Genomic DNA, 26564 nt, shown 5'->3' on the forward strand with positions numbered 1-26564 from the left:
AGGGGGAGAGAGAGAGAGGGAGAAGCCTCTCCATCGCCCCCTGGAGGAGGAAAGAAAAAATGACACAGCTGGGCTTTCCCTTGCTGCTCTGAATAGGACAGAAGTCCCAGAGAAAAGCGAATAGGAAGCAATGGAATTGAAAGTTTATAGATAGCAGCAAAGCTGGGAGCTGAAGAAGTGTATTAGCTGACAAATGAAGGAGAACCAAAAGCTTACAGCACCTGGTATTCCCAGGCGGTCTCCCATCCAAGTACTAACCAGGCCCGACCCTGCTTAGCTTCCGAGATCGGACGAGATCGGGCGTGCTCAGGGTGGTATGGCCGTAAGCGAAGGTCGCAGTCAAAATCTGGCTATTTAAAAGGCAGCGGCGAGAGCAGAATAGCTCACACAGACACAACACCGGGAGGAACAACCCTCCTTGTCCTCTCAAGTGTGTATCTGTCAGCCAGTATTTAAACTTACGATGACAACATTTTACCGGAAGTAAAAGCGGCCGATGCTTGGAAAACTTTAAAGCAGACTTGTGCAGCACACGACTTCTGTACAGATGCTTACCGGCCCCTTCATTAGAGACACCTTATTAGTTCAGAGTTGCCGCCCCCCCCCCGTTTTGCCCTCGCAACTGCATTATTTATTTATTTATTTATTCATTAATTCAATCATTTATTTATTTAAATATTTAAATATTTATTTATTTATTTATTTATTTATTTATTCATTTATTATTTTTATGTTTGTGGCATGCACAACATACCAACTTTTATCCAAATATCTGGACTTAAAGCTCCAATGAACGCTGGACAGAGAAACTCCGTGAACACAAACAATCCGGAGATGTGACTAAACATGAACGTGAGTGCTGTTTTTCTCTACAACAAATGTCATGTTTGTCATGTTACAGATTGCTAATTTTGCACACCTGACCGCTCGTAAAAAGGGTCAGGGGCCAGAGTTTAATCATAAGCAATGAAAGTCCATCACCATTTAACGAATTTGCAAAATAGTCTCGGGCCGCCGGCGATTTTTGTGTGTGAAATGAGCAAAGTTCTATTTTGATACTGGGTAAAAGGCATCACAACATTTTTTGATGGCCTTTTAACAGAGTTTTTCGGCTTTTTAACGGAGCAACTGTGCAAAGTATGAAAAAAACAAACAAACTGTCAATTCACAATATGTTGTGATTCACAAGTGTTTCCCGTTAATTTATGGTTGTGAATTGCATCACGGGACCCTGATCTCTGCTCTGTCGACTTTTGATGTTTAAAATTCAACTCTGCAGTTTAAGGTAACCTAGACGGTGTTGCAGTTTGGAATATTAGAACGTATAGGGAGAAAAAAAAAGTATGGAAAATAACATGTGCTTGTTTTTGTAGCGTGTACAACGACAACCCAGACAATATATCACTTTCAACTAATAACCATGTCTATAAAAGTCACTTTTTCGTACTTTTCGAGGTTAGAAGTTGTTGGGAGAAAGTTCAAGGTCCCAGAATGCAATTCAAAAGCATAAATAAACCGGGGTGGGGGGAGAATTAATAAAAACATGAATCACAAAATACGGAAAACCGCATTTTTACGGAATTTTTTTTTTTTTTTCAGTGTAAATGATGTCATCAAAAGAATTAGTTATTCATATAATGATATTAACAGGCCCTCCGTCTGACGCCCTGTATGCTATTGATTTAAAAATGAAAACAAATAAAATGTAGGACTTGAAAAGGCTCAATATTTTATCCATCTATGTGCACTTGGTGAAGGCACATCAGTAGACCGTGAAAAATGGCATTGAGCATGCCAGTGAGTGAGGTTAAACTACTGTACTGTTGGCTTGCAATATGTGGGGGTACTTTTTGTAAATAAATGGTATGTAAGGGCTTCGGGTCCCCCAAAACTTTGTAAACCCGCGTGGGCTATAGCTTGGGGAGCTTGTAGCACTTGACAGTTTCAGTGCGTGCTGCTATTGAGAGGGAGGGGGAGAGAGAGAGAGGGAGAAGCCTCTCCATCGCCCCCTGGAGGAGGAAAGAAAAAATGACACAGCTGGGCTTTCCCTTGCTGCTCTGAATAGGACAGAAGTCCCAGAGAAAAGCGAATAGGAAGCAATGGAATTGAAAGTTTATAGATAGCAGCAAAGCTGGGAGCTGAAGAAGTGTATTAGCTGACAAATGAAGGAGAACCAAAAGCTTACAGCACCTGGTATTCCCAGGCGGTCTCCCATCCAAGTACTAACCAGGCCCGACCCTGCTTAGCTTCCGAGATCGGACGAGATCGGGCGTGCTCAGGGTGGTATGGCCGTAAGCGAAGGTCGCAGTCAAAATCTGGCTATTTAAAAGGCAGCGGCGAGAGCAGAATAGCTCACACAGACACAACACCGGGAGGAACAACCCTCCTTGTCCTCTCAAGTGTGTATCTGTCAGCCAGTATTTAAACTTACGATGACAACATTTTACCGGAAGTAAAAGCGGCCGATGCTTGGAAAACTTTAAAGCAGACTTGTGCAGCACACGACTTCTGTACAGATGCTTACCGGCCCCTTCATTAGAGACACCTTATTAGTTCAGAGTTGCCGCCCCCCCCCCCGTTTTGCCCTCGCAACTGCATTATTTATTTATTTATTTATTTATTCATTAATTCAATCATTTATTTATTTAAATATTTAAATATTTATTTATTTATTTATTTATTTATTCATTTATTATTTTTATGTTTGTGGCATGCACAACATACCAACTTTTATCCAAATATCTGGACTTAAAGCTCCAATGAACGCTGGACAGAGAAACTCCGTGAACACAAACAATCCGGAGATGTGACTAAACATGAACGTGAGTGCTGTTTTTCTCTACAACAAATGTCATGTTTGTCATGTTACAGATTGCTAATTTTGCACACCTGACCGCTCGTAAAAAGGGTCAGGGGCCAGAGTTTAATCATAAGCAATGAAAGTCCATCACCATTTAACGAATTTGCAAAATAGTCTCGGGCCGCCGGCGATTTTTGTGTGTGAAATGAGCAAAGTTCTATTTTGATACTGGGTAAAAGGCATCACAACATTTTTTGATGGCCTTTTAACAGAGTTTTTCGGCTTTTTAACGGAGCAACTGTGCAAAGTATGAAAAAAACAAACAAACTGTCAATTCACAATATGTTGTGATTCACAAGTGTTTCCCGTTAATTTATGGTTGTGAATTGCATCACGGGACCCTGATCTCTGCTCTGTCGACTTTTGATGTTTAAAATTCAACTCTGCAGTTTAAGGTAACCTAGACGGTGTTGCAGTTTGGAATATTAGAACGTATAGGGAGAAAAAAAAAGTATGGAAAATAACATGTGCTTGTTTTTGTAGCGTGTACAACGACAACCCAGACAATATATCACTTTCAACTAATAACCATGTCTATAAAAGTCACTTTTTCGTACTTTTCGAGGTTAGAAGTTGTTGGGAGAAAGTTCAAGGTCCCAGAATGCAATTCAAAAGCATAAATAAACCGGGGTGGGGGGAGAATTAATAAAAACATGAATCACAAAATACGGAAAACCGCATTTTTACGGAATTTTTTTTTTTTTTCAGTGTAAATGATGTCATCAAAAGAATTAGTTATTCATATAATGATATTAACAGGCCCTCCGTCTGACGCCCTGTATGCTATTGATTTAAAAATGAAAACAAATAAAATGTAGGACTTGAAAAGGCTCAATATTTTATCCATCTATGTGCACTTGGTGAAGGCACATCAGTAGACCGTGAAAAATGGCATTGAGCATGCCAGTGAGTGAGGTTAAACTACTGTACTGTTGGCTTGCAATATGTGGGGGTACTTTTTGTAAATAAATGGTATGTAAGGGCTTCGGGTCCCCCAAAACTTTGTAAACCCGCGTGGGCTATAGCTTGGGGAGCTTGTAGCACTTGACAGTTCCAGTGCGTGCTGCTATTGAGAGGGAGGGGGAGAGAGAGAGAGGGAGAAGCCTCTCCATCGCCCCCTGGAGGAGGAAAGAAAAAATGACACAGCTGGGCTTTCCCTTGCTGCTCTGAATAGGACAGAAGTCCCAGAGAAAAGCGAATAGGAAGCAATGGAATTGAAAGTTTATAGATAGCAGCAAAGCTGGGAGCTGAAGAAGTGTATTAGCTGACAAATGAAGGAGAACCAAAAGCTTACAGCACCTGGTATTCCCAGGCGGTCTCCCATCCAAGTACTAACCAGGCCCGACCCTGCTTAGCTTCCGAGATCGGACGAGATCGGGCGTGCTTTTTTTTTTTTTTTTTTTTTTTTTTTTTTTTGTTAAAATCAACATTCTTCATAACATAACATCCTCTTTGGGCATTTTCCACTTTAAACCATTTAAAACATTATACACTTCATCATTAAACACATCATAAAAGCTTGGTAACATATCTTCTCCTTTAAAATAGCAGTACAGTCTTTCTATGTATCTTTCCATTTTTCGTTTTAGTACATTCCACACATTTAAAACAACTTTTTCCTGTTTTGCTACATTTCTTCTTTCCCACACACATTTTTTAATCATCATTATAAGAAGATTTACAAACTTTTTGTTTTTGTTTTGCATATTCCATCCGAACATCACCAGAGTATTCCATTCCAATTGTTCTTCATCCCAATCTTTCAATAAATCTTTTAGCATTTTTTGGCATTTCTTGTAAAAACATTCTAATTCTTTACAGTATAAAAACAGGTGTAAAATTCCTTCATCTTCTTGAAAACAAACCTTACATGTTGCATTTTGTTCTATATGTATCTTTGTTAAAATGCACTCAGTAAAAATTGCCTTGTGTCTTATAAAATATTCAAAACATTCCAATCTTGTTTCTATTATTTTTCCTCTCATGTTTTTCCATATATTTTCCTTTTTCACACTATTCAATCTTTGTACCCAAAAGTTATTTGCTATTGGTTCTTGAAATACACTATCTCTAAAATAAACATAAAAGTCTTTCAGTAAACAATCTTTAAAATTACAAAGCTTTCCTTTTAAATAGACATGTATGACTTTTTCATTCCCACATTCTTCCATATTTTCTATTCTTGTAATCCATTCTTTTGGTATGGCACCTTTGACCGTTTCAAGTTTATTTTCTATTTCCTTTACACTGTATTCCTCTTTAGCTTCTTCCATTAAGTCTACTATATATTGCTTAGGTAAAAATCCCTTTTTGAATTCATAAAGAACATCCCTTATTCTTAAAATCCCCACATCCATCCATTTTTTAAAAAATAGTTCCTTCCCTTCTTTTAAAATACTTTTATTTAAAAACAAAGGTTGATTTAATAAGTTTTCTCTTCCCTTTACTTGGTAAAATACTCCGTCTAAAAATTTCCCCCATGCACTTAAAATTTCTTGATAAAACCCTGGTAACTTTTCCGTCATCCAGTTTTTTGTTTTTAACCAAAGAATGTCTTCTCCTAAGTTAAAATTGCCAACTTTGTTTAAAAAATATTTCATAACCTTTTTCCATTCTGTTGAGTTCTCCTCTTGTAAAAGCTTTTTAACTATTTTCACTCTAAGACAATTCTTCCTTTGTTTAATATCCATCAATCCTATCCCTCCTTCTTCTGTTGCTCCTATTATTGTATTGTACGCAATTCTTGGGGGTTTCCCCTCCCATAAAAAATCTTGAACACACTTTTTCAATCTCGCTTCTATCCAACATGGCATTTCTGTTACATATAATTTATACCATAGCTTTGATGTCATTAAAACATTTAATATTAAGGCTTTCCCCTTTAAGCAAAGTTCTCTCATCCTCCAGAAATTTAATCTTGATTCTATTCCTCTTATTAGATCATCCCACATCTTTTCTGTTGCTTTTCTTTCATTTTTACCAATTAAAATTCCTAAAATTTTCAGTTCTTCTACTTCTCTAAATTGGAAACAATCTGTTAAAATATCTGCTTTACCAAACCTCATATATTGTGTTTTATTTTCATTTATTTTGCTTCCTGTTCCCTTACAAAACTCCTGTACTTTTTTCATGGCTTCTTTTACACTCTTTTTCTCCTTCACTATTATTGTTGTATCATCAGCATACTGGTATATTTTTCCTTCATCCTCCTCTTCTTCTATTTTTATTCCTTTAATTTTAGTTTCTTGTTTTATTGCTAACCCTAATGGTTCTGCGATTAGGGAATATAATAGTGCTGAAAGAGGACATCCTTGTCTAATTGATCTTGTAATTTTAAAACAATCTGTTAAAAAACCATTACATTTTACTTTTGTAAAAGCCCCTTTATATAAAATTTTAATCCAATTAATAAAATTCTCTCCAAATCCAAATGTTTTGAGTACATCAAATAAATAAGTATGTTCTATTCTGTCAAAAGCCTTTTCAAAATCTACACTAATTAAAAAACCATTCATCTTCTTTTCTTGCAAATAATCTATTGTGCTTTTAATACTCATTGTTACATCTGCTATATCTCTCCCTTTTATTGCATATGCTTGGTTTGATTTAATTAATTTAGGCATTACTTCCTTTAATCTATTCGCTAAAACTTTTGCTAAAATCTTTAAATCTGTATTCAACATTGTTATTGGTCTATAATTTTGTAATTCAGTTTTTGCTCCTTTTCTTTTATATATTAACTTCATTAATCCCATCCCCATTCTTTCATTCATCTCTTTACATTTAAAAATGTCTTTAAAAACTTCTTTAAGTATTCCTTTTAAAATATCTTTAAAAACAATATAAAATTCATTTCCTATTCCATCTATACCTGGACTTTTCTTTTTATTTAGTTGATTTATTGCAATTTCAATCTCTTCTTCTTCTATTTCTCTGTCACATTCTTTGTTGTCATCTTTTTCTAGTTTTACTTTTATATAATTTAGAATCTTCCTTTCTTTTTCTTCATCAATACCTTTTGCTTTAAATAGATCTTCATAAAAATGCTTGATTTCTTCTAGTATTTCTATGTTTCCTTTCGCAATTTTTCCATTCCTCCCTTTAATTTCCTTTAGTATTCCTGCTTTACCTCTTTGCTTCTCTAAATCAAAAAAGAATTTCGTGCATTTTTCCCCTTCTACTGTGTATTTAGATCTGCTCCTCAACATTGCCCCCTTATATTTGTCTTCTTCTAAATCTCGTAATTTTTGCTCTATTTCTTTGATTTTTTCAATATCTTTATTTTCCTTGTTTAATTCTTTTTCTAAGGATCTTTTAACTTCTTTTTCTGTATACTTTTTACATCTTTGTAGTACTGCGCAATATTTGATTGTGTATTTCCTGATTTGATATTTTGTGTTTTCCCACCATATCCTTTTATCTTCATCATACATTCTATTTTCTTTTTCATTCTCTATTATTTCTTTGACTTTTTGAACATAATCTTGATTTTTTAAAATGGTTGTGTTTAAAATCCAAGTCCCTGGTCCTTTTTGTATGTTTTCTATATTCACTTTAAAATGCAAGAGCTTATGATCACTAAAACTGTTCTCTTCATACTGTATGTTTTCTATAAAATTTTCAATATTTCTAGTACATAAAATAAAATCTATTCTCGTTTGACATATAAAATTCCCCACTATTTGTCTCCTTGAAAACTCTCTTTTTTCTCTATTCCTTTCCCTCCATATATCTATTAAACTATTTTCCTTTATTAACTCATTTAGTTGCTTTCTTCCTATATCCGATTTAAAAACCATTCCATCAGCCATATCTTGTTTTCTAAAAACAGTATTAAAATCTCCCATCATTATTATTTCTTTAAAACCTTTTAATACTTTATTTAAAACCTCAAAATATTCTTTTTTGTCTTTATCTTCTGTTGGTGCATGTATATTTGCTATTATTAATTCATGTCCTTCATAGTTCACCTCTATTACTAAACATTTTCCATAATTATCCCTATACACAATTCTTTTAAAGTTTAAAACATCTTTCCTTATTAAAAAAGCAACACCTCTTCCAGATTTACCATCACCATTATTATATATTATATCCCCTTGCCACAACTTTTTAAAATCATTCATTGCATGTTCTTTCCAGTTTGTTTCCTGTAAACCTATCACTTCCTTGTTTTTACATTTCTCTCTTATTTTCTCAAATTTATCTTTTCCCATCAGTCCCCTTGCATTAAAAGACACACAGTTTAAAACCATTAAAATAAATAAAAATGAAATTAAAAACCTACACATCCTCATTGTCTTTCATCTCCTTCCAACGCTCTCAACCAACAACTCCTTCCGTTAAAAGAGACAAAGATTAAAAGCATTTTAAAATAGATAAAATATTTTAAAAACATCATTTTTCTTCATCTTCTTCCAGTCCCCTTAACACTTCATACCTATTTACATATTTAGCTCTGTTCTTTGTTAAAACTTTTTTCTTTGCCATGTCCAAGTTTGGTTTTACCTTAAAAGTTCTTCTTCTTAAAAATCCTCTTTCCACTTTGTTCTTATCCACATTTTCCATCCTTGTTTCTTCATCATTTGCCATTCCTTCAGCTTGACCAGTCTTTCTTAGTTCCTCTTTTTCCACAGTGCTTAAAAAAGTTTTAAAACTGTCCGATATTTCCATTTGTGACCACTGTCCATCCTGTCCTGATAACTGTACTTCATTCTCTTCATTTTCGTTTTTTCCTTCCTTTTTTTCATTGTTATTCATTTCCTCCTCCATTGTCCTTTCTATTGCTTCATTATCTTCTTCCCTTTTGTTGTTTTCTTCATGCACCTGCCGGTCCCGATCTTCTCCTCCTCCTTCCTCTCCTTCCATCCAGCATTCACACTTGTTTAAAAAATTTTTACATTCCGGGCACCTGACAGTGATACAGTGTCTTGCAAAACTTGAATTCTGGACAGTCTTTCAGCATGTGTTCCGGGCTCATGCACAGCCTACAGGTCTTCACCTGATGGCTGTGCATCACCCTGAAGTACTGCGTTCCTTCTGCTGTCTCCATTTTTGTGCTGTATGGCAAGGATGCCACCTCTTTAGGGAACCTCACTTTAAGGAACCTTGTTCCGTCTTCTATGTCGGTACCCGGATAAAACCTTCGTTTAATTTTAGATATGGGACAAACTCCCCAAGTATCTAATTTTTCCAGAATTTCCTTATCTTCCAGATAGACCGGCAGGTGCATGAAGGAAACAACAAAATCCCTATTATGAAGCTTTTTAATTTCACAGTTCACCCCATTTATCATCAGTTTGTCAGTCAATTGTTCACATAATTCTTCTGTTTCCATTGTTAGTTCGTACTCCTTCCCTTGTCTTGGTCTTAAAGCCAGAATTTTTCCATGTCCACACTTTTCAATCACTGCTTTAATAATATCTTCTGCTCTCACTTCCTGTACATCTTCCACATTAATGATAACTGTTGCCTCCTTTAAATACTTTCTTCCACCTACTTGGCTTTTCCGTTGTCCAGCTCGTTGTCCATTTTCCAGTCCGTTGTCTTTAACCATTCTTGTCTCGTCATCCAGTCCAGTTTCATATTCCTTTCGTGTCTCTGCATCCAGTCCAGGGTCGTTTGCCATCAATCCGTCCTTTGTTTGCTCCATTGCAAAAAAACACACGCAAAAAACCACCCTCCAGCCAGCAAAATGCTGCTGTCAGGTGGTTAAAAAACAAAAATCAAAAACAAAAAAAACTATATCAGTCCACAAAAAATGTAAAACACAAAAAAATAAACAGAAAAAATGGTGGAGAGCCTTCCTCTCCTGACTGCTGCCAGTCACTTCCTTGTTGCACTCTAGCTCCCTCTAGCGTGCTCAGGGTGGTATGGCCGTAAGCGAAGGTCGCAGTCAAAATCTGGCTATTTAAAAGGCAGCGGCGAGAGCAGAATAGCTCACACAGACACAACACCGGGAGGAACAACCCTCCTTGTCCTCTCAAGTGTGTATCTGTCAGCCAGTATTTAAACTTACGATGACAACATTTTACCGGAAGTAAAAGCGGCCGATGCTTGGAAAACTTTAAAGCAGACTTGTGCAGCACACGACTTCTGTACAGATGCTTACCGGCCCCTTCATTAGAGACACCTTATTAGTTCAGAGTTGCTCCCCCCCCACCCCCCCCCCCCCCCCCCGTTTTGCCCTCGCAACTGCATTAATTATTTATTTAATTATTTATTCATTAATTCATTCATTTATTTATTTAAATATTTATTTATTTATTTATTATTTTTATGTTTGTGGCATGCACAACATACCAACTTTTATCCAAATATCTGGACTTAAAGCTCCAATGAACGCTGGACAGAGAAACTCCGTGAACACAAACAATCCGGAGATGTGACTAAACATGAACGTGAGTGCTGTTTTTCTCTACAACAAATGTCATGTTTGTCATGTTACAGATTGCTAATTTTGCACACCTGACCGCTCGTAAAAAGGGTCAGGGGCCAGAGTTTAATCATAAGCAATGAAAGTCCATCACCATTTAACGAATTTGCAAAATAGTCTCGGGCCGCCGGCGATTTTTGTGTGTGAAATGAGCAAAGTTCTATTTTGATACTGGGTAAAAGGCATCACAACATTTTTTGATGGCCTTTTAACAGAGTTTTTCGGCTTTTTAACGGAGCAACTGTGCAAAGTATGAAAAAAACAAACAAACTGTCAATTCACAATATGTTGTGATTCACAAGTGTTTCCCGTTAATTTATGGTTGTGAATTGCATCACGGGACCCTGATCTCTGCTCTGTCGACTTTTGATGTTTAAAATTCAACTCTGCAGTTTAAGGTAACCTAGACGGTGTTGCAGTTTGGAATATTAGAACGTATAGGGAGAAAAAAAAAGTATGGAAAATAACATGTGCTTGTTTTTGTAGCGTGTACAACGACAACCCAGACAATATATCACTTTCAACTAATAACCATGTCTATAAAAGTCACTTTTTCGTACTTTTCGAGGTTAGAAGTTGTTGGGAGAAAGTTCAAGGTCCCAGAATGCAATTCAAAAGCATAAATAAACCGGGGTGGGGGGAGAATTAATAAAAACATGAATCACAAAATACGGAAAACCGCATTTTTACGGAATTTTTTTTTTTTCAGTGTAAATGATGTCATCAAAAGAATTAGTTATTCATATAATGATATTAACAGGCCCTCCGTCTGACGCCCTGTATGCTATTGATTTAAAAATGAAAACAAATAAAATGTAGGACTTGAAAAGGCTCAATATTTTATCCATCTATGTGCACTTGGTGAAGGCACATCAGTAGACCGTGAAAAATGGCATTGAGCAAGCCAGTGAGTGAGGTTAAACTACTGTACTGTTGGCTTGCAATATGTGGGGGTACTTTTTGTAAATAAATGGTATGTAAGGGCTTCGGGTCCCCCAAAACTTTGTAAACCCGCGTGGGCTATAGCTTGGGGAGCTTGTAGCACTTGACAGTTTCAGTGCGTGCTGCTATTGAGAGGGAGGGGGAGAGAGAGAGAGGGAGAAGCCTCTCCATCGCCCCCTGGAGGAGGAAAGAAAAAATGACACAGCTGGGCTTTCCCTTGCTGCTCTGAATAGGACAGAAGTCCCAGAGAAAAGCGAATAGGAAGCAATGGAATTGAAAGTTTATAGATAGCAGCAAAGCTGGGAGCTGAAGAAGTGTATTAGCTGACAAATGAAGGAGAACCAAAAGCTTACAGCACCTGGTATTCCCAGGCGGTCTCCCATCCAAGTACTAACCAGGCCCGACCCTGCTTAGCTTCCGAGATCGGACGAGATCGGGCGTGCTCAGGGTGGTATGGCCGTAAGCGAAGGTCGCAGTCAAAATCTGGCTATTTAAAAGGCAGCGGCGAGAGCAGAATAGCTCACACAGACACAACACCGGGAGGAACAACCCTCCTTGTCCTCTCAAGTGTGTATCTGTCAGCCAGTATTTAAACTTACGATGACAACATTTTACCGGAAGTAAAAGCGGCCGATGCTTGGAAAACTTTAAAGCAGACTTGTGCAGCACACGACTTCTGTACAGATGCTTACCGGCCCCTTCATTAGAGACACCTTATTAGTTCAGAGTTGCCGCCCCCCCCCCCGTTTTGCCCTCGCAACTGCATTATTTATTTATTTATTTATTTATTCATTAATTCAATCATTTATTTATTTAAATATTTAAATATTTATTTATTTATTTATTTATTTATTCATTTATTATTTTTATGTTTGTGGCATGCACAACATACCAACTTTTATCCAAATATCTGGACTTAAAGCTCCAATGAACGCTGGACAGAGAAACTCCGTGAACACAAACAATCCGGAGATGTGACTAAACATGAACGTGAGTGCTGTTTTTCTCTACAACAAATGTCATGTTTGTCATGTTACAGATTGCTAATTTTGCACACCTGACCGCTCGTAAAAAGGGTCAGGGGCCAGAGTTTAATCATAAGCAATGAAAGTCCATCACCATTTAACGAATTTGCAAAATAGTCTCGGGCCGCCGGCGATTTTTGTGTGTGAAATGAGCAAAGTTCTATTTTGATACTGGGTAAAAGGCATCACAACATTTTTTGATGGCCTTTTAACAGAGTTTTTCGGCTTTTTAACGGAGCAACTGTGCAAAGTATGAAAAAAACAAACAAACTGTCAATTCACAATATGTTGTGATTCACAAGTGTTTCCCGTTAATTTATGGTTGTGAATTGCATCACGGGACCCTGATCTCTGCTCTGTCGACTTTTGATGTTTAAAATTCAACTCTGCAGTTTAAGGTAACCTAGACAGTGTTGCAGTTTGGAATATTAGAACGTATAGGGAGAAAAAAAAAGTATGGAAAATAACATGTGCTTGTTTTTGTAGCGTGTACAACGACAACCCAGACAATATATCACTTTCAACTAATAACCATGTCTATAAAAGTCACTTTTTCGTACTTTTCGAGGTTAGAAGTTGTTGGGAGAAAGTTCAAGGTCCCAGAATGCAATTCAAAAGCATAAATAAACCGGGGTGGGGGGAGAATTAATAAAAACATGAATCACAAAATACGGAAAACCGCATTTTTACGGAATTTTTTTTTTTTTCAGTGTAAATGATGTCATCAAAAGAATTAGTTATTCACATAATGATATTAACAGGCCCTCCGTCTGACGCCCTGTATGCTATTGATTTAAAAATGAAAACAAATAAAATGTAGGACTTGAAAAGGCTCAATATTTTATCCATCTATGTGCACTTGGTGAAGGCACATCAGTAGACCGTGAAAAATGGCATTGAGCATGCCAGTGAGTGAGGTTAAACTACTGTACTGTTGGCTTGCAATATGTGGGGGTACTTTTTGTAAATAAATGGTATGTAAGGGCTTCGGGTCCCCCAAAACTTTGTAAACCCGCGTGGGCTATAGCTTGGGGAGCTTGTAGCACTTGACAGTTCCAGTGCGTGCTGCTATTGAGAGGGAGGGGGAGAGAGAGAGAGGGAGAAGCCTCTCCATCGCCCCCTGGAGGAGGAAAGAAAAAATGACACAGCTGGGCTTTCCCTTGCTGCTCTGAATAGGACAGAAGTCCCAGAGAAAAGCGAATAGGAAGCAATGGAATTGAAAGTTTATAGATAGCAGCAAAGCTGGGAGCTGAAGAAGTGTATTAGCTGACAAATGAAGGAGAACCAAAAGCTTACAGCACCTGGTATTCCCAGGCGGTCTCCCATCCAAGTACTAACCAGGCCCGACCCTGCTTAGCTTCCGAGATCGGACGAGATCGGGCGTGCTCAGGGTGGTATGGCCGTAAGCGAAGGTCGCAGTCAAAATCTGGCTATTTAAAAGGCAGCGGCGAGAGCAGAATAGCTCACACAGACACAACACCGGGAGGAACAACCCTCCTTGTCCTCTCAAGTGTGTATCTGTCAGCCAGTATTTAAACTTACGATGACAACATTTTACCGGAAGTAAAAGCGGCCGATGCTTGGAAAACTTTAAAGCAGACTTGTGCAGCACACGACTTCTGTACAGATGCTTACCGGCCCCTTCATTAGAGACACCTTATTAGTTCAGAGTTGCCGCCCCCCCCCCCCCCCCCGTTTTGCCCTCGCAACTGCATTATTTATTTATTTATTTATTTATTCATTAATTCAATCATTTATTTATTTAAATATTTAAATATTTATTTATTTATTTATTTATTTATTCATTTATTATTTTTATGTTTGTGGCATGCACAACATACCAACTTTTATCCAAATATCTGGACTTAAAGCTCCAATGAACGCTGGACAGAGAAACTCCGTGAACACAAACAATCCGGAGATGTGACTAAACATGAACGTGAGTGCTGTTTTTCTCTACAACAAATGTCATGTTTGTCATGTTACAGATTGCTAATTTTGCACACCTGACCGCTCGTAAAAAGGGTCAGGGGCCAGAGTTTAATCATAAGCAATGAAAGTCCATCACCATTTAACGAATTTGCAAAATAGTCTCGGGCCGCCGGCGATTTTTGTGTGTGAAATGAGCAAAGTTCTATTTTGATACTGGGTAAAAGGCATCACAACATTTTTTGATGGCCTTTTAACAGAGTTTTTCGGCTTTTTAACGGAGCAACTGTGCAAAGTATGAAAAAAACAAACAAACTGTCAATTCACAATATGTTGTGATTCACAAGTGTTTCCCGTTAATTTATGGTTGTGAATTGCATCACGGGACCCTGATCTCTGCTCTGTCGACTTTTGATGTTTAAAATTCAACTCTGCAGTTTAAGGTAACCTAGACGGTGTTGCAGTTTGGAATATTAGAACGTATAGGGAGAAAAAAAAAGTATGGAAAATAACATGTGCTTGTTTTTGTAGCGTGTACAACGACAACCCAGACAATATATCACTTTCAACTAATAACCATGTCTATAAAAGTCACTTTTTCGTACTTTTCGAGGTTAGAAGTTGTTGGGAGAAAGTTCAAGGTCCCAGAATGCAATTCAAAAGCATAAATAAACCGGGGTGGGGGGAGAATTAATAAAAACATGAATCACAAAATACGGAAAACCGCATTTTTACGGAATTTTTTTTTTTTCAGTGTAAATGATGTCATCAAAAGAATTAGTTATTCATATAATGATATTAACAGGCCCTCCGTCTGACGCCCTGTATGCTATTGATTTAAAAATGAAAACAAATAAAATGTAGGACTTGAAAAGGCTCAATATTTTATCCATCTATGTGCACTTGGTGAAGGCACATCAGTAGACCGTGAAAAATGGCATTGAGCATGCCAGTGAGTGAGGTTAAACTACTGTACTGTTGGCTTGCAATATGTGGGGGTACTTTTTGTAAATAAATGGTATGTAAGGGCTTCGGGTCCCCCAAAACTTTGTAAACCCGCGTGGGCTATAGCTTGGGGAGCTTGTAGCACTTGACAGTTCCAGTGCGTGCTGCTATTGAGAGGGAGGGGGAGAGAGAGAGAGGGAGAAGCCTCTCCATCGCCCCCTGGAGGAGGAAAGAAAAAATGACACAGCTGGGCTTTCCCTTGCTGCTCTGAATAGGACAGAAGTCCCAGAGAAAAGCGAATAGGAAGCAATGGAATTGAAAGTTTATAGATAGCAGCAAAGCTGGGAGCTGAAGAAGTGTATTAGCTGACAAATGAAGGAGAACCAAAAGCTTACAGCACCTGGTATTCCCAGGCGGTCTCCCATCCAAGTACTAACCAGGCCCGACCCTGCTTAGCTTCCGAGATCGGACGAGATCGGGCGTGCTCAGGGTGGTATGGCCGTAAGCGAAGGTCGCAGTCAAAATCTGGCTATTTAAAAGGCAGCGGCGAGAGCAGAATAGCTCACACAGACACAACACCGGGAGGAACAACCCTCCTTGTCCTCTCAAGTGTGTATCTGTCAGCCAGTATTTAAACTTACGATGACAACATTTTACCGGAAGTAAAAGCGGCCGATGCTTGGAAAACTTTAAAGCAGACTTGTGCAGCACACGACTTCTGTACAGATGCTTACCGGCCCCTTCATTAGAGACACCTTATTAGTTCAGAGTTGCCGCCCCCCCCCCGTTTTGCCCTCGCAACTGCATTATTTATTTATTTATTTATTTATTCATTAATTCAATCATTTATTTATTTAAATATTTAAATATTTATTTATTTATTTATTTATTTATTCATTTATTATTTTTATGTTTGTGGCATGCACAACATACCAACTTTTATCCAAATATCTGGACTTAAAGCTCCAATGAACGCTGGACAGAGAAACTCCGTGAACACAAACAATCCGGAGATGTGACTAAACATGAACGTGAGTGCTGTTTTTCTCTACAACAAATGTCATGTTTGTCATGTTACAGATTGCTAATTTTGCACACCTGACCGCTCGTAAAAAGGGTCAGGGGCCAGAGTTTAATCATAAGCAATGAAAGTCCATCACCATTTAACGAATTTGCAAAATAGTCTCGGGCCGCCGGCGATTTTTGTGTGTGAAATGAGCAAAGTTCTATTTTGATACTGGGTAAAAGGCATCACAACATTTTTTGATGGCCTTTTAACAGAGTTTTTCGGCTTTTTAACGGAGCAACTGTGCAAAGTATGAAAAAAACAAACAAACTGTCAATTCACAATATGTTGTGATTCACAAGTGTTTCCCGTTAATTTATGGTTGTGAATTGCATCACGGGACCCTGATCTCTGCTCTGTCGACTTTTGATGTTTAAAATTCAACTCTGCAGTTTAAGGTAACCTAGACGGTGTTGCAGTTTGGAATATTAGAACGTATAGGGAGAAAAAAAAAGTATGGAAAATAACATGTGCTTGTTTTTGTAGCGTGTACAACGACAACCCAGACAATATATCACTTTCAACTAATAACCATGTCTATAAAAGTCACTTTTTCGTACTTTTCGAGGTTAGAAGTTGTTGGGAGAAAGTTCAAGGTCCCAGAATGCAATTCAAAAGCATAAATAAACCGGGGTGGGGGGAGAATTAATAAAAACATGAATCACAAAATACGGAAAACCGCATTTTTACGGAATTTTTTTTTTTTCAGTGTAAATGATGTCATCAAAAGAATTAGTTATTCATATAATGATATTAACAGGCCCTCCGTCTGACGCCCTGTATGCTATTGATTTAAAAATGAAAACAAATAAAATGTAGGACTTGAAAAGGCTCAATATTTTATCCATCTATGTGCACTTGGTGAAGGCACATCAGTAGACCGTGAAAAATGGCATTGAGCATGCCAGTGAGTGAGGTTAAACTACTGTACTGTTGGCTTGCAATATGTGGGGGTACTTTTTGTAAATAAATGGTATGTAAGGGCTTCGGGTCCCCCAAAACTTTGTAAACCCGCGTGGGCTATAGCTTGGGGAGCTTGTAGCACTTGACAGTTTCAGTGCGTGCTGCTATTGAGAGGGAGGGGGAGAGAGAGAGAGGGAGAAGCCTCTCCATCGCCCCCTGGAGGAGGAAAGAAAAAATGACACAGCTGGGCTTTCCCTTGCTGCTCTGAATAGGACAGAAGTCCCAGAGAAAAGCGAATAGGAAGCAATGGAATTGAAAGTTTATAGATAGCAGCAAAGCTGGGAGCTGAAGAAGTGTATTAGCTGACAAATGAAGGAGAACCAAAAGCTTACAGCACCTGGTATTCCCAGGCGGTCTCCCATCCAAGTACTAACCAGGCCCGACCCTGCTTAGCTTCCGAGATCGGACGAGATCGGGCGTGCTCAGGGTGGTATGGCCGTAAGCGAAGGTCGCAGTCAAAATCTGGCTATTTAAAAGGCAGCGGCGAGAGCAGAATAGCTCACACAGACACAACACCGGGAGGAACAACCCTCCTTGTCCTCTCAAGTGTGTATCTGTCAGCCAGTATTTAAACTTACGATGACAACATTTTACCGGAAGTAAAAGCGGCCGATGCTTGGAAAACTTTAAAGCAGACTTGTGCAGCACACGACTTCTGTACAGATGCTTACCGGCCCCTTCATTAGAGACACCTTATTAGTTCAGAGTTGCCGCCCCCCCCCCGTTTTGCCCTCGCAACTGCATTATTTATTTATTTATTTATTTATTCATTAATTCAATCATTTATTTATTTAAATATTTAAATATTTATTTATTTATTTATTCATTTATTATTTTTATGTTTGTGGCATGCACAACATACCAACTTTTATCCAAATATCTGGACTTAAAGCTCCAATGAACGCTGGACAGAGAAACTCCGTGAACACAAACAATCCGGAGATGTGACTAAACATGAACGTGAGTGCTGTTTTTCTCTACAACAAATGTCATGTTTGTCATGTTACAGATTGCTAATTTTGCACACCTGACCGCTCGTAAAAAGGGTCAGGGGCCAGAGTTTAATCATAAGCAATGAAAGTCCATCACCATTTAACGAATTTGCAAAATAGTCTCGGGCCGCCGGCGATTTTTGTGTGTGAAATGAGCAAAGTTCTATTTTGATACTGGGTAAAAGGCATCACAACATTTTTTGATGGCCTTTTAACAGAGTTTTTCGGCTTTTTAACGGAGCAACTGTGCAAAGTATGAAAAAAACAAACAAACTGTCAATTCACAATATGTTGTGATTCACAAGTGTTTCCCGTTAATTTATGGTTGTGAATTGCATCACGGGACCCTGATCTCTGCTCTGTCGACTTTTGATGTTTAAAATTCAACTCTGCAGTTTAAGGTAACCTAGACGGTGTTGCAGTTTGGAATATTAGAACGTATAGGGAGAAAAAAAAAGTATGGAAAATAACATGTGCTTGTTTTTGTAGCGTGTACAACGACAACCCAGACAATATATCACTTTCAACTAATAACCATGTCTATAAAAGTCACTTTTTCGTACTTTTCGAGGTTAGAAGTTGTTGGGAGAAAGTTCAAGGTCCCAGAATGCAATTCAAAAGCATAAATAAACCGGGGTGGGGGGAGAATTAATAAAAACATGAATCACAAAATACGGAAAACCGCATTTTTACGGAATTTTTTTTTTTTTTCAGTGTAAATGATGTCATCAAAAGAATTAGTTATTCATATAATGATATTAACAGGCCCTCCGTCTGACGCCCTGTATGCTATTGATTTAAAAATGAAAACAAATAAAATGTAGGACTTGAAAAGGCTCAATATTTTATCCATCTATGTGCACTTGGTGAAGGCACATCAGTAGACCGTGAAAAATGGCATTGAGCATGCCAGTGAGTGAGGTTAAACTACTGTACTGTTGGCTTGCAATATGTGGGGGTACTTTTTGTAAATAAATGGTATGTAAGGGCTTCGGGTCCCCCAAAACTTTGTAAACCCGCGTGGGCTATAGCTTGGGGAGCTTGTAGCACTTGACAGTTCCAGTGCGTGCTGCTATTGAGAGGGAGGGGGAGAGAGAGAGAGGGAGAAGCCTCTCCATCGCCCCCTGGAGGAGGAAAGAAAAAATGACACAGCTGGGCTTTCCCTTGCTGCTCTGAATAGGACAGAAGTCCCAGAGAAAAGCGAATAGGAAGCAATGGAATTGAAAGTTTATAGATAGCAGCAAAGCTGGGAGCTGAAGAAGTGTATTAGCTGACAAATGAAGGAGAACCAAAAGCTTACAGCACCTGGTATTCCCAGGCGGTCTCCCATCCAAGTACTAACCAGGCCCGACCCTGCTTAGCTTCCGAGATCGGACGAGATCGGGCGTGCTTTTTTTTTTTTTTTTTTTTTTTTTTTTTTTGTTAAAATCAACATTCTTCATAACATAACATCCTCTTTGGGCATTTTCCACTTTAAACCATTTAAAACATTATACACTTCATCATTAAACACATCATAAAAGCTTGGTAACATATCTTCTCCTTTAAAATAGCAGTACAGTCTTTCTATGTATCTTTCCATTTTTCGTTTTAGTACATTCCACACATTTAAAACAACTTTTTCCTGTTTTGCTACATTTCTTCTTTCCCACACACATTTTTTAATCATCATTATAAGAAGATTTACAAACTTTTTGTTTTTGTTTTGCATATTCCATCCGAACATCACCAGAGTATTCCATTCCAATTGTTCTTCATCCCAATCTTTCAATAAATCTTTTAGCATTTTTTGGCATTTCTTGTAAAAACATTCTAATTCTTTACAGTATAAAAACAGGTGTAAAATTCCTTCATCTTCTTGAAAACAAACCTTACATGTTGCATTTTGTTCTATATGTATCTTTGTTAAAATGCACTCAGTAAAAATTGCCTTGTGTCTTATAAAATATTCAAAACATTCCAATCTTGTTTCTATTATTTTTCCTCTCATGTTTTTCCATATATTTTCCTTTTTCACACTATTCAATCTTTGTACCCAAAAGTTATTTGCTATTGGTTCTTGAAATACACTATCTCTAAAATAAACATAAAAGTCTTTCAGTAAACAATCTTTAAAATTACAAAGCTTTCCTTTTAAATAGACATGTATGACTTTTTCATTCCCACATTCTTCCATATTTTCTATTCTTGTAATCCATTCTTTTGGTATGGCACCTTTGACCGTTTCAAGTTTATTTTCTATTTCCTTTACACTGTATTCCTCTTTAGCTTCTTCCATTAAGTCTACTATATATTGCTTAGGTAAAAATCCCTTTTTGAATTCATAAAGAACATCCCTTATTCTTAAAATCCCCACATCCATCCATTTTTTAAAAAATAGTTCCTTCCCTTCTTTTAAAATACTTTTATTTAAAAACAAAGGTTGATTTAATAAGTTTTCTCTTCCCTTTACTTGGTAAAATACTCCGTCTAAAAATTTCCCCCATGCACTTAAAATTTCTTGATAAAACCCTGGTAACTTTTCCGTCATCCAGTTTTTTGTTTTTAACCAAAGAATGTCTTCTCCTAAGTTAAAATTGCCAACTTTGTTTAAAAAATATTTCATAACCTTTTTCCATTCTGTTGAGTTCTCCTCTTGTAAAAGCTTTTTAACTATTTTCACTCTAAGACAATTCTTCCTTTGTTTAATATCCATCAATCCTATCCCTCCTTCTTCTGTTGCTCCTATTATTGTATTGTACGCAATTCTTGGGGGTTTCCCCTCCCATAAAAAATCTTGAACACACTTTTTCAATCTCGCTTCTATCCAACATGGCATTTCTGTTACATATAATTTATACCATAGCTTTGATGTCATTAAAACATTTAATATTAAGGCTTTCCCCTTTAAGCAAAGTTCTCTCATCCTCCAGAAATTTAATCTTGATTCTATTCCTCTTATTAGATCATCCCACATCTTTTCTGTTGCTTTTCTTTCATTTTTACCAATTAAAATTCCTAAAATTTTCAGTTCTTCTACTTCTCTAAATTGGAAACAATCTGTTAAAATATCTGCTTTACCAAACCTCATATATTGTGTTTTATTTTCATTTATTTTGCTTCCTGTTCCCTTACAAAACTCCTGTACTTTTTTCATGGCTTCTTTTACACTCTTTTTCTCCTTCACTATTATTGTTGTATCATCAGCATACTGGTATATTTTTCCTTCATCCTCCTCTTCTTCTATTTTTATTCCTTTAATTTTAGTTTCTTGTTTTATTGCTAACCCTAATGGTTCTGCGATTAGGGAATATAATAGTGCTGAAAGAGGACATCCTTGTCTAATTGATCTTGTAATTTTAAAACAATCTGTTAAAAAACCATTACATTTTACTTTTGTAAAAGCCCCTTTATATAAAATTTTAATCCAATTAATAAAATTCTCTCCAAATCCAAATGTTTTGAGTACATCAAATAAATAAGTATGTTCTATTCTGTCAAAAGCCTTTTCAAAATCTACACTAATTAAAAAACCATTCATCTTCTTTTCTTGCAAATAATCTATTGTGCTTTTAATACTCATTGTTACATCTGCTATATCTCTCCCTTTTATTGCATATGCTTGGTTTGATTTAATTAATTTAGGCATTACTTCCTTTAATCTATTCGCTAAAACTTTTGCTAAAATCTTTAAATCTGTATTCAACATTGTTATTGGTCTATAATTTTGTAATTCAGTTTTTGCTCCTTTTCTTTTATATATTAACTTCATTAATCCCATCCCCATTCTTTCATTCATCTCTTTACATTTAAAAATGTCTTTAAAAACTTCTTTAAGTATTCCTTTTAAAATATCTTTAAAAACAATATAAAATTCATTTCCTATTCCATCTATACCTGGACTTTTCTTTTTATTTAGTTGATTTATTGCAATTTCAATCTCTTCTTCTTCTATTTCTCTGTCACATTCTTTGTTGTCATCTTTTTCTAGTTTTACTTTTATATAATTTAGAATCTTCCTTTCTTTTTCTTCATCAATACCTTTTGCTTTAAATAGATCTTCATAAAAATGCTTGATTTCTTCTAGTATTTCTATGTTTCCTTTCGCAATTTTTCCATTCCTCCCTTTAATTTCCTTTAGTATTCCTGCTTTACCTCTTTGCTTCTCTAAATCAAAAAAGAATTTCGTGCATTTTTCCCCTTCTACTGTGTATTTAGATCTGCTCCTCAACATTGCCCCCTTATATTTGTCTTCTTCTAAATCTCGTAATTTTTGCTCTATTTCTTTGATTTTTTCAATATCTTTATTTTCCTTGTTTAATTCTTTTTCTAAGGATCTTTTAACTTCTTTTTCTGTATACTTTTTACATCTTTGTAGTACTGCGCAATATTTGATTGTGTATTTCCTGATTTGATATTTTGTGTTTTCCCACCATATCCTTTTATCTTCATCATACATTCTATTTTCTTTTTCATTCTCTATTATTTCTTTGACTTTTTGAACATAATCTTGATTTTTTAAAATGGTTGTGTTTAAAATCCAAGTCCCTGGTCCTTTTTGTATGTTTTCTATATTCACTTTAAAATGCAAGAGCTTATGATCACTAAAACTGTTCTCTTCATACTGTATGTTTTCTATAAAATTTTCAATATTTCTAGTACATAAAATAAAATCTATTCTCGTTTGACATATAAAATTCCCCACTATTTGTCTCCTTGAAAACTCTCTTTTTTCTCTATTCCTTTCCCTCCATATATCTATTAAACTATTTTCCTTTATTAACTCATTTAGTTGCTTTCTTCCTATATCCGATTTAAAAACCATTCCATCAGCCATATCTTGTTTTCTAAAAACAGTATTAAAATCTCCCATCATTATTATTTCTTTAAAACCTTTTAATACTTTATTTAAAACCTCAAAATATTCTTTTTTGTCTTTATCTTCTGTTGGTGCATGTATATTTGCTATTATTAATTCATGTCCTTCATAGTTCACCTCTATTACTAAACATTTTCCATAATTATCCCTATACACAATTCTTTTAAAGTTTAAAACATCTTTCCTTATTAAAAAAGCAACACCTCTTCCAGATTTACCATCACCATTATTATATATTATATCCCCTTGCCACAACTTTTTAAAATCATTCATTGCATGTTCTTTCCAGTTTGTTTCCTGTAAACCTATCACTTCCTTGTTTTTACATTTCTCTCTTATTTTCTCAAATTTATCTTTTCCCATCAGTCCCCTTGCATTAAAAGACACACAGTTTAAAACCATTAAAATAAATAAAAATGAAATTAAAAACCTACACATCCTCATTGTCCTTCATCTCCTTCCAACGCTCTCAACCAACAACTCCTTCCGTTAAAAGAGACAAAGATTAAAAGCATTTTAAAATAGATAAAATATTTTAAAAACATCATTTTTCTTCATCTTCTTCCAGTCCCCTTAACACTTCATACCTATTTACATATTTAGCTCTGTTCTTTGTTAAAACTTTTTTCTTTGCCATGTCCAAGTTTGGTTTTACCTTAAAAGTTCTTCTTCTTAAAAATCCTCTTTCCACTTTGTTCTTATCCACATTTTCCATCCTTGTTTCTTCATCATTTGCCATTCCTTCAGCTTGACCAGTCTTTCTTAGTTCCTCTTTTTCCACAGTGCTTAAAAAAGTTTTAAAACTGTCCGATATTTCCATTTGTGACCACTGTCCATCCTGTCCTGATAACTGTACTTCATTCTCTTCATTTTCGTTTTTTCCTTCCTTTTTTTCATTGTTATTCATTTCCTCCTCCATTGTCCTTTCTATTGCTTCATTATCTTCTTCCCTTTTGTTGTTTTCTTCATGCACCTGCCGGTCCCGATCTTCTCCTCCTCCTTCCTCTCCTTCCATCCAGCATTCACACTTGTTTAAAAAATTTTTACATTCCGGGCACCTGACAGTGATACAGTGTCTTGCAAAATGCCCCCTTTCCTCGCATTTGTAGCACTTGAATTCTGGACAGTCTTTCAGCATGTGTTCCGGGCTCATGCACAGCCTACAGGTCTTCACCTGATGGCTGTGCATCACCCTGAAGTACTGCGTTCCTTCTGCTGTCTCCATTTTTGTGCTGTATGGCAAGGATGCCACCTCTTTAGGGAACCTCACTTTAAGGAACCTTGTTCCGTCTTCTATGTCGGTACCCGGATAAAACCTTCGTTTAATTTTAGATATGGGACAAACTCCCCAAGTATCTAATTTTTCCAGAATTTCCTTATCTTCCAGATAGACCGGCAGGTGCATGAAGGAAACAACAAAATCCCTATTATGAAGCTTTTTAATTTCACAGTTCACCCCATTTATCATCAGTTTGTCAGTCAATTGTTCACATAATTCTTCTGTTTCCATTGTTAGTTCGTACTCCTTCCCTTGTCTTGGTCTTAAAGCCAGAATTTTTCCATGTCCACACTTTTCAATCACTGCTTTAATAATATCTTCTGCTCTCACTTCCTGTACATCTTCCACATTAATGATAACTGTTGCCTCCTTTAAATACTTTCTTCCACCTACTTGGCTTTTCCGTTGTCCAGCTCGTTGTCCATTTTCCAGTCCGTTGTCTTTAACCATTCTTGTCTCGTCATCCAGTCCAGTTTCATATTCCTTTCGTGTCTCTGCATCCAGTCCAGGGTCGTTTGCCATCAATCCGTCCTTTGTTTGCTCCATTGCAAAAAAACACACGCAAAAAACCACCCTCCAGCCAGCAAAATGCTGCTGTCAGGTGGTTAAAAAACAAAAATCAAAAACAAAAAAAACTATATCAGTCCACAAAAAATGTAAAACACAAAAAAATAAACAGAAAAAATGGTGGAGAGCCTTCCTCTCCTGACTGCTGCCAGTCACTTCCTTGTTGCACTCTAGCTCCCTCTAGCGTGCTCAGGGTGGTATGGCCGTAAGCGAAGGTCGCAGTCAAAATCTGGCTATTTAAAAGGCAGCGGCGAGAGCAGAATAGCTCACACAGACACAACACCGGGAGGAACAACCCTCCTTGTCCTCTCAAGTGTGTATCTGTCAGCCAGTATTTAAACTTACGATGACAACATTTTACCGGAAGTAAAAGCGGCCGATGCTTGGAAAACTTTAAAGCAGACTTGTGCAGCACACGACTTCTGTACAGATGCTTACCGGCCCCTTCATTAGAGACACCTTATTAGTTCAGAGTTGCTCCCCCCCCACCCCCCCCCCCCCCCCCCCGTTTTGCCCTCGCAACTGCATTAATTATTTATTTAATTATTTATTCATTAATTCATTCATTTATTTATTTAAATATTTATTTATTTATAAAACAAATAAAATGTAGGACTTGAAAAGGCTCAATATTTTATCCATCTATGTGCACTTGGTGAAGGCACATCAGTAGACCGTGAAAAATGGCATTGAGCATGCCAGTGAGTGAGGTTAAACTACTGTACTGTTGGCTTGCAATATGTGGGGGTACTTTTTGTAAATAAATGGTATGTAAGGGCTTCGGGTCCCCCAAAACTTTGTAAACCCGCGTGGGCTATAGCTTGGGGAGCTTGTAGCACTTGACAGTTCCAGTGCGTGCTGCTATTGAGAGGGAGGGGGAGAGAGAGAGAGGGAGAAGCCTCTCCATCGCCCCCTGGAGGAGGAAAGAAAAAATGACACAGCTGGGCTTTCCCTTGCTGCTCTGAATAGGACAGAAGTCCCAGAGAAAAGCGAATAGGAAGCAATGGAATTGAAAGTTTATAGATAGCAGCAAAGCTGGGAGCTGAAGAAGTGTATTAGCTGACAAATGAAGGAGAACCAAAAGCTTACAGCACCTGGTATTCCCAGGCGGTCTCCCATCCAAGTACTAACCAGGCCCGACCCTGCTTAGCTTCCGAGATCGGACGAGATCGGGCGTGCTCAGGGTGGTATGGCCGTAAGCGAAGGTCGCAGTCAAAATCTGGCTATTTAAAAGGCAGCGGCGAGAGCAGAATAGCTCACACAGACACAACACCGGGAGGAACAACCCTCCTTGTCCTCTCAAGTGTGTATCTGTCAGCCAGTATTTAAACTTACGATGACAACATTTTACCGGAAGTAAAAGCGGCCGATGCTTGGAAAACTTTAAAGCAGACTTGTGCAGCACACGACTTCTGTACAGATGCTTACCGGCCCCTTCATTAGAGACACCTTATTAGTTCAGAGTTGCCGCCCCCCCCCCCGTTTTGCCCTCGCAACTGCATTATTTATTTATTTATTTATTTATTCATTAATTCAATCATTTATTTATTTAAATATTTAAATATTTATTTATTTATTTATTCATTTATTATTTTTATGTTTGTGGCATGCACAACATACCAACTTTTATCCAAATATCTGGACTTAAAGCTCCAATGAACGCTGGACAGAGAAACTCCGTGAACACAAACAATCCGGAGATG

The 26564-nt window shown here is 37.2% G+C and overlaps 7 non-coding genes across 7 annotated transcripts; all 7 read right to left on the reverse strand.

Moving 5' to 3' along the window:
- Window positions 1-209: 209 nt before the first annotated feature.
- LOC137488392 (5S ribosomal RNA) lies at window positions 210-328 on the reverse strand. Its single transcript, XR_011007408.1, has one exon. It is a non-coding gene; the product is annotated as a 5S ribosomal RNA (ribosomal RNA).
- A 1850-nt stretch (window positions 329-2178) lies between these two features.
- LOC137488393 (5S ribosomal RNA) lies at window positions 2179-2297 on the reverse strand. The gene has a single exon (XR_011007409.1). It is a non-coding gene; the product is annotated as a 5S ribosomal RNA (ribosomal RNA).
- A 9286-nt stretch (window positions 2298-11583) lies between these two features.
- On the reverse strand, window positions 11584-11702 carry LOC137488365 (5S ribosomal RNA). The gene has a single exon (XR_011007382.1). It is a non-coding gene; the product is annotated as a 5S ribosomal RNA (ribosomal RNA).
- Window positions 11703-13551: 1849 nt separating this feature from the next.
- On the reverse strand, window positions 13552-13670 carry LOC141378856 (5S ribosomal RNA). Its single transcript, XR_012394373.1, has one exon. It is a non-coding gene; the product is annotated as a 5S ribosomal RNA (ribosomal RNA).
- Window positions 13671-15524: 1854 nt separating this feature from the next.
- Window positions 15525-15643, reverse strand: LOC137488367 (5S ribosomal RNA). The gene has a single exon (XR_011007384.1). It is a non-coding gene; the product is annotated as a 5S ribosomal RNA (ribosomal RNA).
- A 1847-nt stretch (window positions 15644-17490) lies between these two features.
- LOC137488368 (5S ribosomal RNA) lies at window positions 17491-17609 on the reverse strand. The gene has a single exon (XR_011007385.1). It is a non-coding gene; the product is annotated as a 5S ribosomal RNA (ribosomal RNA).
- An 8334-nt stretch (window positions 17610-25943) lies between these two features.
- LOC141378858 (5S ribosomal RNA) lies at window positions 25944-26062 on the reverse strand. The gene has a single exon (XR_012394376.1). It is a non-coding gene; the product is annotated as a 5S ribosomal RNA (ribosomal RNA).
- Between the last annotated feature and the right edge of the window lie 502 nt (window positions 26063-26564).

Source organism: Danio rerio, chromosome 18 (genome assembly GCF_049306965.1).
Source record: "Danio rerio strain Tuebingen ecotype United States chromosome 18, GRCz12tu, whole genome shotgun sequence".
NCBI classification, from domain to species: Eukaryota; Metazoa; Chordata; class Actinopteri; order Cypriniformes; family Danionidae; genus Danio; species Danio rerio.